Here is a 12,458-nt window from a genome sequence, read left to right as displayed (position 1 = left end):
GGCAGTATCGACATGTTAACAGTATTTGTTCTTCTAATCCATGAGCATGGAATATTCTTCCATTTTTTGTGTGTCTTCTTCAGTTTCTTTCATAAGTTTTCTATAGTTTCCAGTGTATAGATTTTTTTGTGTCTTTGGTTAGGTTTGTTCCTAGTTATTTTGTGGGTTTTGGTGCAATTGTAAATGGGATTGATTCCTTGATTTCTCCTTCAGTTGCTTCACTATTGGCGTATAGAAATACAACCGATTTCTGTGCACTGATTTTATATCCTGTGACTTTGCTGAATTCATGGGTCAGTTCTAGCAGTTTTTTGGTGGAACCTTGGGTTTTCCATGATAGAGTATCTTGTCATCCACAAAGAGTGAAAGCTTGACTTCCTCCTGGCTGATTTGGATGTCTTCTATTCCTTTGTGTTGTCTGATTGCTGAGGCTAAGACTTCCAATACTATGTTGAATAACAATGGTGAGAGTGGACATCCCTGACTTGTTCCTGAACTTAGGGGGAAAGCACTCAGTTTTTCCCCATGGAGGATGATATTAGTGATGGGTCTTTCATATATTGGTTTTATGCTCTTGAGGTATGATCCTTCTATCCCTACTTTCTTGGGGGTTTTTATCTAAATAGATGTTGTATTTTGTCAAATGCTCTCTCTGCATCTATTGAGAGGATCATGTGGTTCTTGTCCTTTCTTTTATTTTTTTTTATTTTTTTTTAATTTTTATTTTTGGGACAGAGAGAGACAGAGCATGAATGGGGGAGGGGCAGAGAGAGAGGGAGACACAGAATCGGAAACAGGCTCCAGGCTCCGAGCCATCAGCCCAGAGCCTGACGCGGGGCTCGAACTCATGGACCGCGAGATCGTGACTTGGCTGAAGTCGCACGCTCAACCGACTGCGGCACCCAGGCGCCCCTGTCCTTTCTTTTATTGATGTGATATGTCACATTGATTGTTTTGTGGATATTGAACCAGCCCTGCATCCCAGGTGTAAATTCCACTTGATCACGGTGAATAATTCTTTTATTGTGTTGTTGGATCCAGTTGGCTAGTATCTTGTTGAGGATTTTTGCATCCAGGTCCATCAGGGAAATTGGTCTATAGTTCTCCTTTTTAGTGGGGTCTTTGGTTTTGGAATAAAGGTAATGCTGACATCGTAGAAAAAGTTTGGAAGTTTTCCTTCCATTTCTGTTTTTTGGAACAACTTCAAGAGAATAGGTGTTAACTCTTCTTTAAATGTTTGGTAGAATTCCCCTGGAAAGCCATCTGGCCCTGGACTCTTGCTTTTTGAGAGGTTTCTGATTACTGATTCAATTTCTTTACTGATTATGGGTCTGTTCAAATTTTCGATTTCTTCCTTTTTCAGTTTTGGTAGCTTATATGTTTTTAGGAATTTCTCCACTTCTTCCAGATCACCCATTTTATTGGCATATAATTGCTCATAATAATCTCTTATTATTGTTTGTAGTTCTGCCGTGTTGGTTGTGATCTCTCCTCTTTCATTCTTTTTTAAAAATTTTCTTAACGTTTATTTTTTGAGAGAGAGAGAGAGAGAAAAAAAAAAGAGAGAGAGAGCACAAAGAGGAGAGGGAGACACAGAATCTCAAGCAGGCTCCAGGCTCTGAGCTGTCAGCATAGAGCCCGACGCGGGGCTTTAACTCACAAATTGTGAGATCATTAGCTGAACCAAAGTCTGTCACTTAACCTACTGAGCCACCCAGACGCCCCTCTCCTCTTTCATTCTTGATTTTTTTTATTTGGGTCCTTTTCTTTTTGATCAAACAGGCTAGAGGTTTATCAATATTGTTCATTGTTTCAAAGAACCAGCTCCTGGTTTTACTGATCTGTTCTAATAGTTTTTTGCTTGTTTGTTTGTTTGTTTAATTGTTTCGATAGCCTTGATTTCTGGTCTAATCTTTATTATTTCCTGTCATCTGCTGGTTTAGGGTTTTATTTGCCGTTCTTTTTCCATCTCTTTGAAGTGTAAGGTTAGGTTGTGTATCTTAGACCTTTCTTCCTTCTTTGGGAAGGCCTGGATTCCTATATACTTTCTTCTTATGACTGATTGCCTTTGCTGCATCCCAAAGGCTTTGGACTATGGTGTTTTCATTGGCTTTGATATACTTTTTAATTTTCTCTTTACCTTCTTAGTTAGTCCATTCATTCTTTAGTAGCATGGTCTTTAGTCTCCAAGTATTTGTTATCTTTCCACACTTTTTCTTGTGGTCGATTTTGAGTTTCATAGTGTTGTAGTCTGAAAATATGCACAGTATGATCTCTTTTTGTACTTGTTGAGGGCTGATTTGTTTCTCAGTATGTGATCTATTCTGGATAATTTTCCATCTTCACTAGAGAATATTGTGCATTCTGCTGCTTTAGAATAAAAATATTCTGATATATCTGTTAAGTCCATCCGGTCAGTATATCATTCAAAGCCATTTTTTCCTTGTTGATTTTCTGTTTAGATGATCTGTCCATTGTTGTAAGTGGGTGTTGAAGTCCCCTACTATTATCGTATTTATCAATGAGTTTATGCTTGTGATTGATTTATATATTTGGGTGCTATCACATTTGGAGCATAAATGTGTACAATGGTTAGGCCTTCTTGGTGGGTAGTCCCCTTAATTTTGATACAGTGCCCTTCATCTCTTGTTACAGTCTTTATTTTAAAACCTAGATTTTCTGATATAAGTATAGCTGCTCCAGCTTTCTTTTGGAGACCATTAGTATGATAGATGTTTCCCATCCTCTTATTTTCAATATGAAGTTGTCTTTAGGTCTGAAATAGGTCTCTTGTAAACAGCATGTAGAGGGATCTTGTTTTCTTATCCATTCTGTTATTCTATGACTTTTGATTGGAGCTTTTAGCCCATTGACATTTATAGTGAGTACTGAAAGATAAGAATTTATTGCCATTATGTTTCCTGTAGAGTTGGAGTTTCTGGTAGAGTCCTCTGGTCCTTTCTAGTCTTTGTTGCTTTTGGTCTTTTGGTATTTATTTATTTATTTATTTATTTATTTATTTATTTATTTTTTTTTATTTTTTATTTTTCATCTTTTCTCCCCTGAGATCCCCCCTTAAAATATCTTCTCAGGGCTGGTTTAGTGGTCACAAACTCCTTTAATTTTTGTTTGTCTGGGAAACTTTTATCTCTCCTATTTTGAATGACATGCTTACTGGATAAAGAATTCTTGGCTGCATATTTTTCCAATTCAGCACCTTGAGTATATCCTGCCACACCTTTCTGGCCTGCCAAGTTTTTGTAGATAGGTCTACTGAGAACCTGACCTGTCTTCCCTTGTAGGTTAAGGACTTTTTTCCCTTGCTGCTTTCATGATTCTTTCTCTTCCTGAGTATCTTGTGAATTTGACTATGATATTCCTTGTTGATAGTTGGTTTTTGTTGAATCTAATGGGAGTCCTTCTGGATTTTGATGTCTGTGTCTTTTTCCAGTAGGAAAGTTTTCTGCTATAATTTGCTCACATAAATTTTCTATCCCCGTTTCTCTCTCTTTATCTTCTGGAACCCCTATGATTTTGATGTTATTCCTTTTTAATGAGTCACTGATTTCTCTGATTTTTATTTTGTGTTCTTTTGCCTTAGTCTCCCCCTTTTTTTCTGCTTCATTATTCTCCATAAGTTTGTCCTCTCTGCTCTGCCTTATCCATCCTTGCCACCATGGCATCCATTCGAGATTGCAGCTCATTTATAGAAATTTTTTTTTTAATTTCATCCTGATTAGCTTTTACTTCTTTTATCTCCACAGAAAGAGATTCTAGTCTGTTTTCAAATCCAACTTGTATTCTTATTATTGTGATTCTAAATTCTGGTTCAGACATCTTGCTTGTATCTGTGTTGATGAAGTCCCTGGCTGTCATTTCTTCCTGTTCTTTCTTTTGGGGTCTATTCATTAATCATTTTAGAGGACGAAAAGGAATTAATAATGTGAAAAAAAATTAAAATTAAAAAATTAAAAACAACACAAAAATATCAAATAAAGGGGATGCTAGATCCTAGGTGTGTTTTGGTCTGGTTGTTGAAAGAAGCTTGATAAATTAGAGAAAAAAGGGAACAATAAGAAAAAAAGAAAAAAGAAAAAAGGAAAATGTTTGAATATTTGAAAACTGAATGCCATCAGATAGAATAAAATGAAATGATGACAGTAAAATAGAATTTCAATATTTACAAAACAGTAAAAACATATAGTAGAACAGAAAAAATCTTTTTAATAAAAATGGTAAATAGAAATAGATTTTTTTCTCTTTCTGTATTCAGGAATAAGAAAAAAAGAAAAGAGAAGAAAAGAAAAGAAAAGAAAAGGAAAAATAAGAAATTGAATAAAAGGACCAGCAAATAGAATGAAGTTTGATTGAAATTACATCTGGTTTCCCTTAGAAGTCAAGCTATGAAGTACTTTATAGTCGTAAACTAAGCAGCTGGAGAGACGTGTTTGTCAAGAGCGCTGTTGACCCATTTGGGAGGGGTTTAGTGTAATGGTTCCACTCTCCACTAGATGGCGATGCTTAACTTACTGGAGTAGATCGCTGTGGTGTGTGTAGGTGTGTATGCGCACGCACCAGTGAGGTGAAAATGGCATCATCCAGCTATCCAGTCTCTAGTTTTCGAACTCTGTGCTCTCCACGACTGGCAATCAAGCACCCCTCCTTTGTCTCTGGCTTCCATCCACTCCTGGCTTCTACACTGTGACCAAGGCATCGGGCTGCCAGGCCGCACTTCCTCCTGCGTTTTATCTGAAATGGAGCTGTGTTTCCCGACCCCTCACTTCTGAGGGACTGTGGCTTTGACCCACTCAGATCTTCTGGGCGAGGGTGTCGCTGAGCAATGGCTGGGTGCCTTCCTACCCCCGGGAACTTTCGCAAGACCGTGCTGCTGCCAATGCCCAGAGACTGCGGCTGGGTGCCAGCCCACCCCAGAAAAAGTTCCTGCCATCTTGTAGCAGCAGCGTTTCAGGGTTTTTGGAAAAATCACAACACACCTCTGGTGCCAGGTTTCACCCTTAACGTCCTTTTTCCAGCACTAGTGAATGTGGTTGTTCTCAGGGGTCTGCTGGGATCTTTTTCTGTGGAGTAGCTGCACAGCCTCTACCAAGTGTCCTCCCAGCAGGGGAACTGGCTCTCCCTGTGTAGCCCTTGGACCTCGCAGTCTGCTCCTGAGGATTCGCCCTTCCCACCAGAGCACCACCAGGTATCGAGCTGCGGAGTTTCAGAAAATGTGCTCCCCCTGTTTATAGAGTGTTAATGGAATTTAAACCCTCTCCTTTCTCCTTTCTCCCTTTTAAGTTCCATCCCTGCGGCTGTTTCCACTTTTCCACTTTCTCTCCAGCTGCATTCAGGCGGGGGGATGCTTTCCTGTGCTCTCCCCCCATCTCCGTCCTCTCCACAAGCAAAACCAGCTCCCTGTCCTCCGTGGTTTCTTTCTCCCCCATTCACCTCTCTGCACTGCGTACTTGCCGAGTTCTGTGGTTCAGGTTGTGCAGATTGTTGTGTTAACCTTCAAATCAGTTTTGTAAGTGTGCAGGATGGTTTAGTGTTGATCTGGCTGTATTTCAGGTGTGAGAGAAGCAAAAAAACTTCCATTCTGTTTCGCCACCTTGCCCCCCTAGTTTCCCCGTTGGGTCATATTTTAAACAAATCCCTTTCTTATATCTCTCCTCAAGATCACTAAATGAAGAACAAAAACTATTGGGTCCATTTCAAAGCACTCTAAAATGGAATTGAACTTAGGCTTTCTTCTCAAAAAAAAAAAAATAGTGAGCTAGAATAAGGTCTTCCTTAAAACATCAGTCAGTACAATTGCTCTCAGTATTTTTTATGGGAGATTTTTTTAAAAAACACTGGTAGGGAGTTAAAATAAAGAAAGGTAGTTTTCCAGTCGCATGATCATATTGCTCTCATCACTTGTGTCTTTGTATCAAACTCTCCTCTTTCTTGGTCTGGGTACTTTCTGCCTTTGACTACTTGATGCCGATCCTCTAGCAAGGTCAGCTGCTGAGCACACAGCGTTAGCCATCGTCCCCACACCTTGACCATCAGCCCCTTCCCTCTTCTGACAGGTGAGCTTTCGTCTACCCCACAGCCTGCATTTGCCAGGCAGGAAAAAAATGACTCTTCAGATATGACAGGCAGAGAAGCTGCCACTTATATTGAGTGCACTTTGAGTCCTTAGAGGAAAGCAAGGAGACTCTAGGTGAGGGGAAATCCTGCTTGTGGTTTTGCTGCTAACTTAGATGACTGTTTATCCTTCATCTTCATGGCTGTTGCCTTTTTCATTCAAATAAACGGGTGTAAGAAAAATAGTGTGAGCTAGATCCTGAAGGTTAAAATATTTTTTCCTCATTATAGCCTCTGTTTTCTTTTTCCCTGTCTATTAAATTTAAAACAATTTTACTATGAAGTGAAGTGGACTTCTGACAACACCCTGAAGTTTGAATTGTTTATTATATTATATTTTCTTCTGCATTAGTGCTAGCTCCTGTGTAACTATGCCTGCAGGGAAGGAGATACTACTCAAGCAAGCATTGTTATTATTCGAGGTTATAATATATCCCTTTTATGGGTTATTTTGCATTTCTCTCCCAAAGATAATAGCAATATAAGTTTGAAATATTTTTTTAGAAGAAGCTCCTATTTGCCGTACATGGTGAAAGGAAGAATTCTACTCGCACTGGTCACTCTGTTATATTTGCAGTCACATTCACTCAGCAACTTCATTGGAAGTTTGGCTTAGTTTACTGATATTTTCTCTTAATGATTTAAATGAGAATAAGGTGAGCATGAAATATGGCAGGAAATGTGGTTTGCGCTTACTGAGAGGAGTGTGAAATTCTGTTGCATTTCTGATATTTCCTTGCCTGCTAGAGCATAGGACAAAGTATACCAGACTAAAAGGTGCAACAGGCCTGAGAATTAAGAGATAGTTCTAGCCCCTGTCTTTCCACGACCTTGCCCATGAGCACAGTCATTTCACTTCATCACACTTGAGACTATCTATAACATAAATTGAGGGATCAGCTATTTCTAAAGCCTTTCTCAGAAATAAAAATATTGGGGTGCCCAGGTGGCTCAGTTGGTTAAGCATTTGACTCTTGGTTTCAGCTCAGGTCGTGATCTCACAGTTCATGAGTTCAGGCCCGCATCAGGGTCTGTGCTGACAGTGTGAAGGCTGCTTAGGATTCTCCCTCTCTACCCCTCTCTTTGCCCCTGCCCCACTCATGCTCGCTCTCTCTCGCTCTCTCTCGCTCTCTCTCGCTCTCTCTCTCCTTCTCAAATAAATAAACTTAAAATATTTTTTTCAAATAAAAACAAACAAAAAAAAAGAAATAAAAATATTGCCTAGCAGTGTCAAGCGTTTAAATTGTGACAGATCCTTGCTTGGGAAAATGAATGTATGATTAAAAGGTTATCGGTTAAATAACTTCAACTATGATTTTCCATATCTCTAAAAAACAGAATCCTGTGTGGAAACGTAAATAAGATGAATTTGCCATAAATGTATGAATCATAGTTCTGGCCATCAGTACTATTTTTACTTGAGATAGTTAAACTGAGTTGTCATCACCCCAATGTCAAGCCACCTGTCATATTATTTCGGTGATGGGAGTGAAATATAGTGTGCTAGGTGAAAATAAAGGGAGTATAAACATTTGGACAATAAATATAAATGTCACTGTGACTGGGCCATAGAGTGCCCAGATATTTGGACAGACATTATTCTGGTGTTTCTGTGAGGGTGTTGTTGGATGAGTTTCACATTTAAATTGATCGAGTAAAGGGGAGCCTCAGTGGCTCAGTCAGTTAAGTGTCTGACTCTTCATTTTGGCTTAGGTCATGAGCTCATGGTCATGGGATCAAGCCCCGCACTGGGCTCTGCACACAAAGTGCAAAACCTGCTTGGAATTCTCTCTCTCCTTTCTCTCTTCCCTTCTTTACTCATGCACTGTCTCTCAAAATAAATAAACATTAACTTGATTGAGTAGATTGCCCTCCCTATAATGTAGGTGGACTGCACCCAATCTATTATTTGAATAGAATAAAAAGGTTGACCCCTCTCCAACTAAGAGAGCATGACTGCTTGACTGCCTTCAAAGTGAAACATCAGTTTTTTCCTGCCTTCAGACTCAAACTGAAATATTGTCTCTCAAGGTCTCGAGCCTGCTTTTCAGTCTGGAATTACACCATGGACTCTCCTGTTTCTCAGACCTTGTACTCAAGACTGGAATTATATCACTGGCTCTCCTAAGTCTCCAGTTTACTGAATCATCCTGAAGATGTTGGGACTTGACAGACATAATCATGTGAGTCAATTCCTTATAATAAATTTCTATTTATTCTAATATATTCCATATTTTAGAACATATTATGCATATTACATATGCATATATATATTTATTGTATGTATATGTGTATTTAGATCCTATTGGTTCTGTTTCTCTGGAGAATCCTAATATAATGTTTGAAGATCATATATGCAGATAAAAAAAAAGACATTCATATATTTTCAAAACTCCTCTAGGGGCGCCTGGGTGGCGCAGTCGGTTAAGCGTCCGACTTCAGCCAGGTCACGATCTCGCGGTCCATGAGTTCGAGCCCCGCGTCAGGCTCTGGGCTGATGGCTCGGAGCCTGGAGCCTGTTTCCGATTCTGTGTCTCCCTTTCTCTCTGCCCCTCCCCCGTTCATGCTCAGTCTCTCTCTGTCCCAAGAATAAATAAACGTTGAAAAAAAATTTTTTTTGAAAAAAAAAAAAAAATCCTCTAGGGTATTAAGCCCAAAAGAGACAGTGAATTGGTACTATTTGTTGTGGTTTTCCCTTGATTCCTTATGAGAAATTTTAGGCTTGCCTGATTCCTTCATAACCCAGGAATCAAATATCTAAGAAAGATAGCAAATTAGTCCTTCACACAGGCAATGTTGAGCCATTGTGTGGTCACTTTTCAACTTAGCTTTTCTGTTATGACAAAAGGACAATGCAGACTGATTATGCCATTATCCCTCATTGTGTGCCTTCAGGCTGGATGGCAATTTGGTACAACTGTGCAGTTTGTCTTTAGAGTTTAATATCTGTCATGTGGCCTTACTGGGAAACACAACTGTGCATGTGAATGAAAGTGAGTCAGAGGATGTGAGTGGGAATATGTTTGTGGCTTCACTTTTAGAAATCCTGAAAGGTATTCTAAATTTATTGACTCTTCTCTGCCTTTTTCTGAAAGATATGGATAAATCAAGATAAGAAGATTAAGGGATAAGGAAGGAGTAGTCAGAAAAAAAGATATTTTGGTACGTCTACTGCAAAAGTAGCCGTGGAGTACATTTTCAATTGTTGAATAAGTAACATTGGACTATTCTTCATTGCTCCTATCCAGGAGGCTAAAAGGGCTGAAGTTTGAAAGGAAATATTTTGGAGTACAATAATCCCCTACCTTCATAGAAAAGTTGTTCTCAAATTGCTATCAGTGGAACCCCTAACATTTTTGAAAAGGAAAAAAGTCATATTTTCTCACGTTAAATGGGTGACTCTAGAGCACAATCTAATCAGCAAATCACATCAACTAGTGGTTGTATGTTTTATGTCAAGAGTGAAATGCTGAATACCTGTAATGTTTTGCTGTCACAGCATTGACACAGAACAGTAGGAAATGAGCTCCTGACTTTAAATACAGAAATAGTTAGTCTGGCATACTGATCTTTTAGAAGGGGACCCTAAACCACTGATGAATTAGAGATAAGAATTGACCCTTGGAAAACATAGAGACATATATTTATTATAATTTCAGGACCGTTATGCACCGAGAAGTAACCACAGCTATAGCAGCTGTAGTATATGCCGCAGAATGAGAAAAGACAGTGGAAGGTCATGGGTACTCAGCACAAATGGTAGTCTCCCCAGTGTGAAGCAGTAACATCTAAGATAGCTTCTGCACCTGGCCAAGAGAGGGGTAAGAAAAATCCCCTGGGAATCTAGGTCCAAAAGGTCAAACTTCTTGTAATTAATATAAATAAATAAATCAGTCAGTCAATCAATTTGTTCTTCACTAAGGGGACTCTCCAGCCAGGCAAGTGGGATGTGATGCATCATTCTGGCAAATGTGACCCCAGCTGTCATGACAGCCCTTGGGCAGCTGCTGCACTTTGGAAAACATGCTGTGACACTGTCACCAGGAATTCAGTAAGTGCAGAAGTATTTCCTGGAAAATGTGGATGCACACAATTAAGTGCCAAGGAGCAGACTCAGCCCGAGAGCAAGGTGCAAACCTGGAACTAATGACCATTTAGGTTAAAACATTGGACATAATGGCCAGTGTTAGACAGGTCACATGGTATGGCTTGTGAGCTGTGGCAGATCCTGGCACAGGAACCCATACATTCAATCAATAAATCCCTGTGCTTCTGAGACAGCCACCTGAGCTCTTCTATTTTCTTTCAGGACATCCTGCATGGTCCCATTTTGTAATCTGGGTTTCTTAAACTTCTTTCCTATCTAGCCTGTTAAAGAAGCAGTTAGGCATTTGCTGAGAACTTCTGAGCCCAAAAATCAGTGAAAGGATATTCACATGGTTTCAAGGTATCACCATACATAGTATTTATCCATTACAAAGGCGGAAACTCAGATACAATTCACGTAAATATTAGTGACACAATTTTACATAGTCTTACAAGCAATAAGACAACCCAGCACACTGACTTTATATTTGCAATGAGGTGATGCAACAAAAATTCCTGTCATCATCTATGTAGTCTTCTTACCAAAAGGTTTAAAATTGAATTTAAACATGAGAAAACAGACAAATACAGATTGCTAAATATCTTATAATACAGTTAGTTCTAAGCAATCAGACAAATCTAGAATGTAGGATATCCTACATTGCAATTGGCCAAGACTTTTCAAAAATATCAATGTCATGGAAAAAAAAAAAAAGTAGAAGAATTCTTGCAGATTAAAGGAAAATAAAGAGACATGACAATCAGATAAAATGCACAAACTTGTTTACCAGAATGGAAGAAAAAAAAGGTATAAAGATATTTGGGGGGTGATTGGTTATATTTGACTGTAGAAATTAGAAAATGATTTGAACAATGTTAAATTTATGGAGTGTGAAACCAAATAACATGAAAAAGACCCAGAGGCAGTGCATTCAGAACACCATCATGAGAGTGAAGCCCTTAATGGCCACAGACTTTTCTCATGCAGAGACCTTTCTGATCAGTCTCTGCTATTATTAGAATAGTTTCTCCTGCCACCAGGTAAAGGGATCATCTCGGAGTTTTCTCGCAGAGAGAAGAGGACCAGATTCAGGTTGCTTGGACCCTGCGACTTACACAATTTTGAGAGCCCTTTTAAACACAAGGATACAAAATTATGAATACACAATTAGGTAAAACATTAAATATTTACTTAGGGGGCACCTGGGTGGCTCAGTCGGTTAAGCATCTGACTCTTGATTTCAGCTCAAGTCATGATCTCAGGGTTCGTGAGTTCGAGCTCCATGTCAGGCTCTGTACTGACAGCAGGGAGCCTGCTTAGAATTCTCTTTCCCTCTCTTTGCCCCTCCCTGCTCACTCTCTCTCTTTCAAAGTAAATAAATTAAAAAAAAATTTAAATATTTACTTAGAATGAGAAGCAAAATCTTTAAAGTTACAAACTAAAGCAAATAAAATACACCCATTTTCCTAAATATTACCTTGAAATGGATCCCGTAAGAAAATTTTTCATGAGTGCACTAAGGAACAACACCTAAGCGAGGCAGGACTGCGGGGAGAGAGGGGGATGGTCTGGAGTGTGGTTCACCTATAACAGAGGCCATGGCAGGCACCACCAGAGCTCTGAAACTGGAATGGCCTTTCAGCATTGTCCCCTTGTCAGGCAAGAGGTAATGTAGCCAGGCCTTTGTACCTTACTGGTTTTAGATGTTGGGTGCCCCTTGGACAGGGCAGCTCCCTTCAGGCAGAGCAATTCTAGTAGATGCTGCCTCTGTGAGCAAACCGTAACCAGTAACCCCAGCAGTAGGAAATATGAGGGTTTCTGTTCCACAAGAGGGATCTGGGGATTGTACCTCCATATACTCTACAACCCAAAACAACACAAAATTCAGAGCAGAAACCAATATATATTTTTTATTAATTAATTGTCTAGATTTTATAATACAATATTTTCCTTTATTTTTAGGTTACACACTTTGACTTTTCTTTATTTGCCAACAATGTGTAATATTTTTCCCCCTTAGAGACAAGAAGAAGATAAGTTTGTCTTACTTTTAGGAGAGCTGTTCAACATTATAGTTTCACTACTTAAATATTTTTCTTGTAATTTGGAAAATTATTTGAGAATTTGGACACATCTATCAAGTTTCTTTCTTATATGAACTCAAAGATTTCAGATATTTAGAGATGTCTTAGGCAGTGACTAAGATTAAATGCTGTTTGTAATGATGATGCTCATTCATCAC

The 12,458-nt window shown here is 39.1% G+C and overlaps 1 long non-coding RNA gene across 1 annotated transcript in view; it reads left to right on the top strand.

The window, feature by feature from the left end:
* Nucleotides 1-4,332: 4,332 nt before the first annotated feature.
* LOC121012520 (uncharacterized) overlaps nt 4,333-12,458 on the top strand; it is a 114,081-nt gene continuing 105,955 nt past the window's right edge. Inside the window, exons 1-2 of the long non-coding RNA XR_005782157.1 lie at nt 4,333-5,203; nt 8,161-8,312. This is a non-coding gene — a long non-coding RNA (uncharacterized LOC121012520). The remainder of the gene's footprint in view (nt 5,204-8,160; nt 8,313-12,458) is intronic.

This window comes from Herpailurus yagouaroundi, unplaced genomic scaffold (genome assembly GCF_014898765.1).
Source record: "Herpailurus yagouaroundi ecotype Mexico unplaced genomic scaffold, PumYag 29, whole genome shotgun sequence".
Classification (NCBI taxonomy): domain Eukaryota; kingdom Metazoa; phylum Chordata; class Mammalia; order Carnivora; family Felidae; genus Herpailurus; species Herpailurus yagouaroundi.
This window is presented reverse-complemented; position numbering and strand designations above follow the sequence as displayed.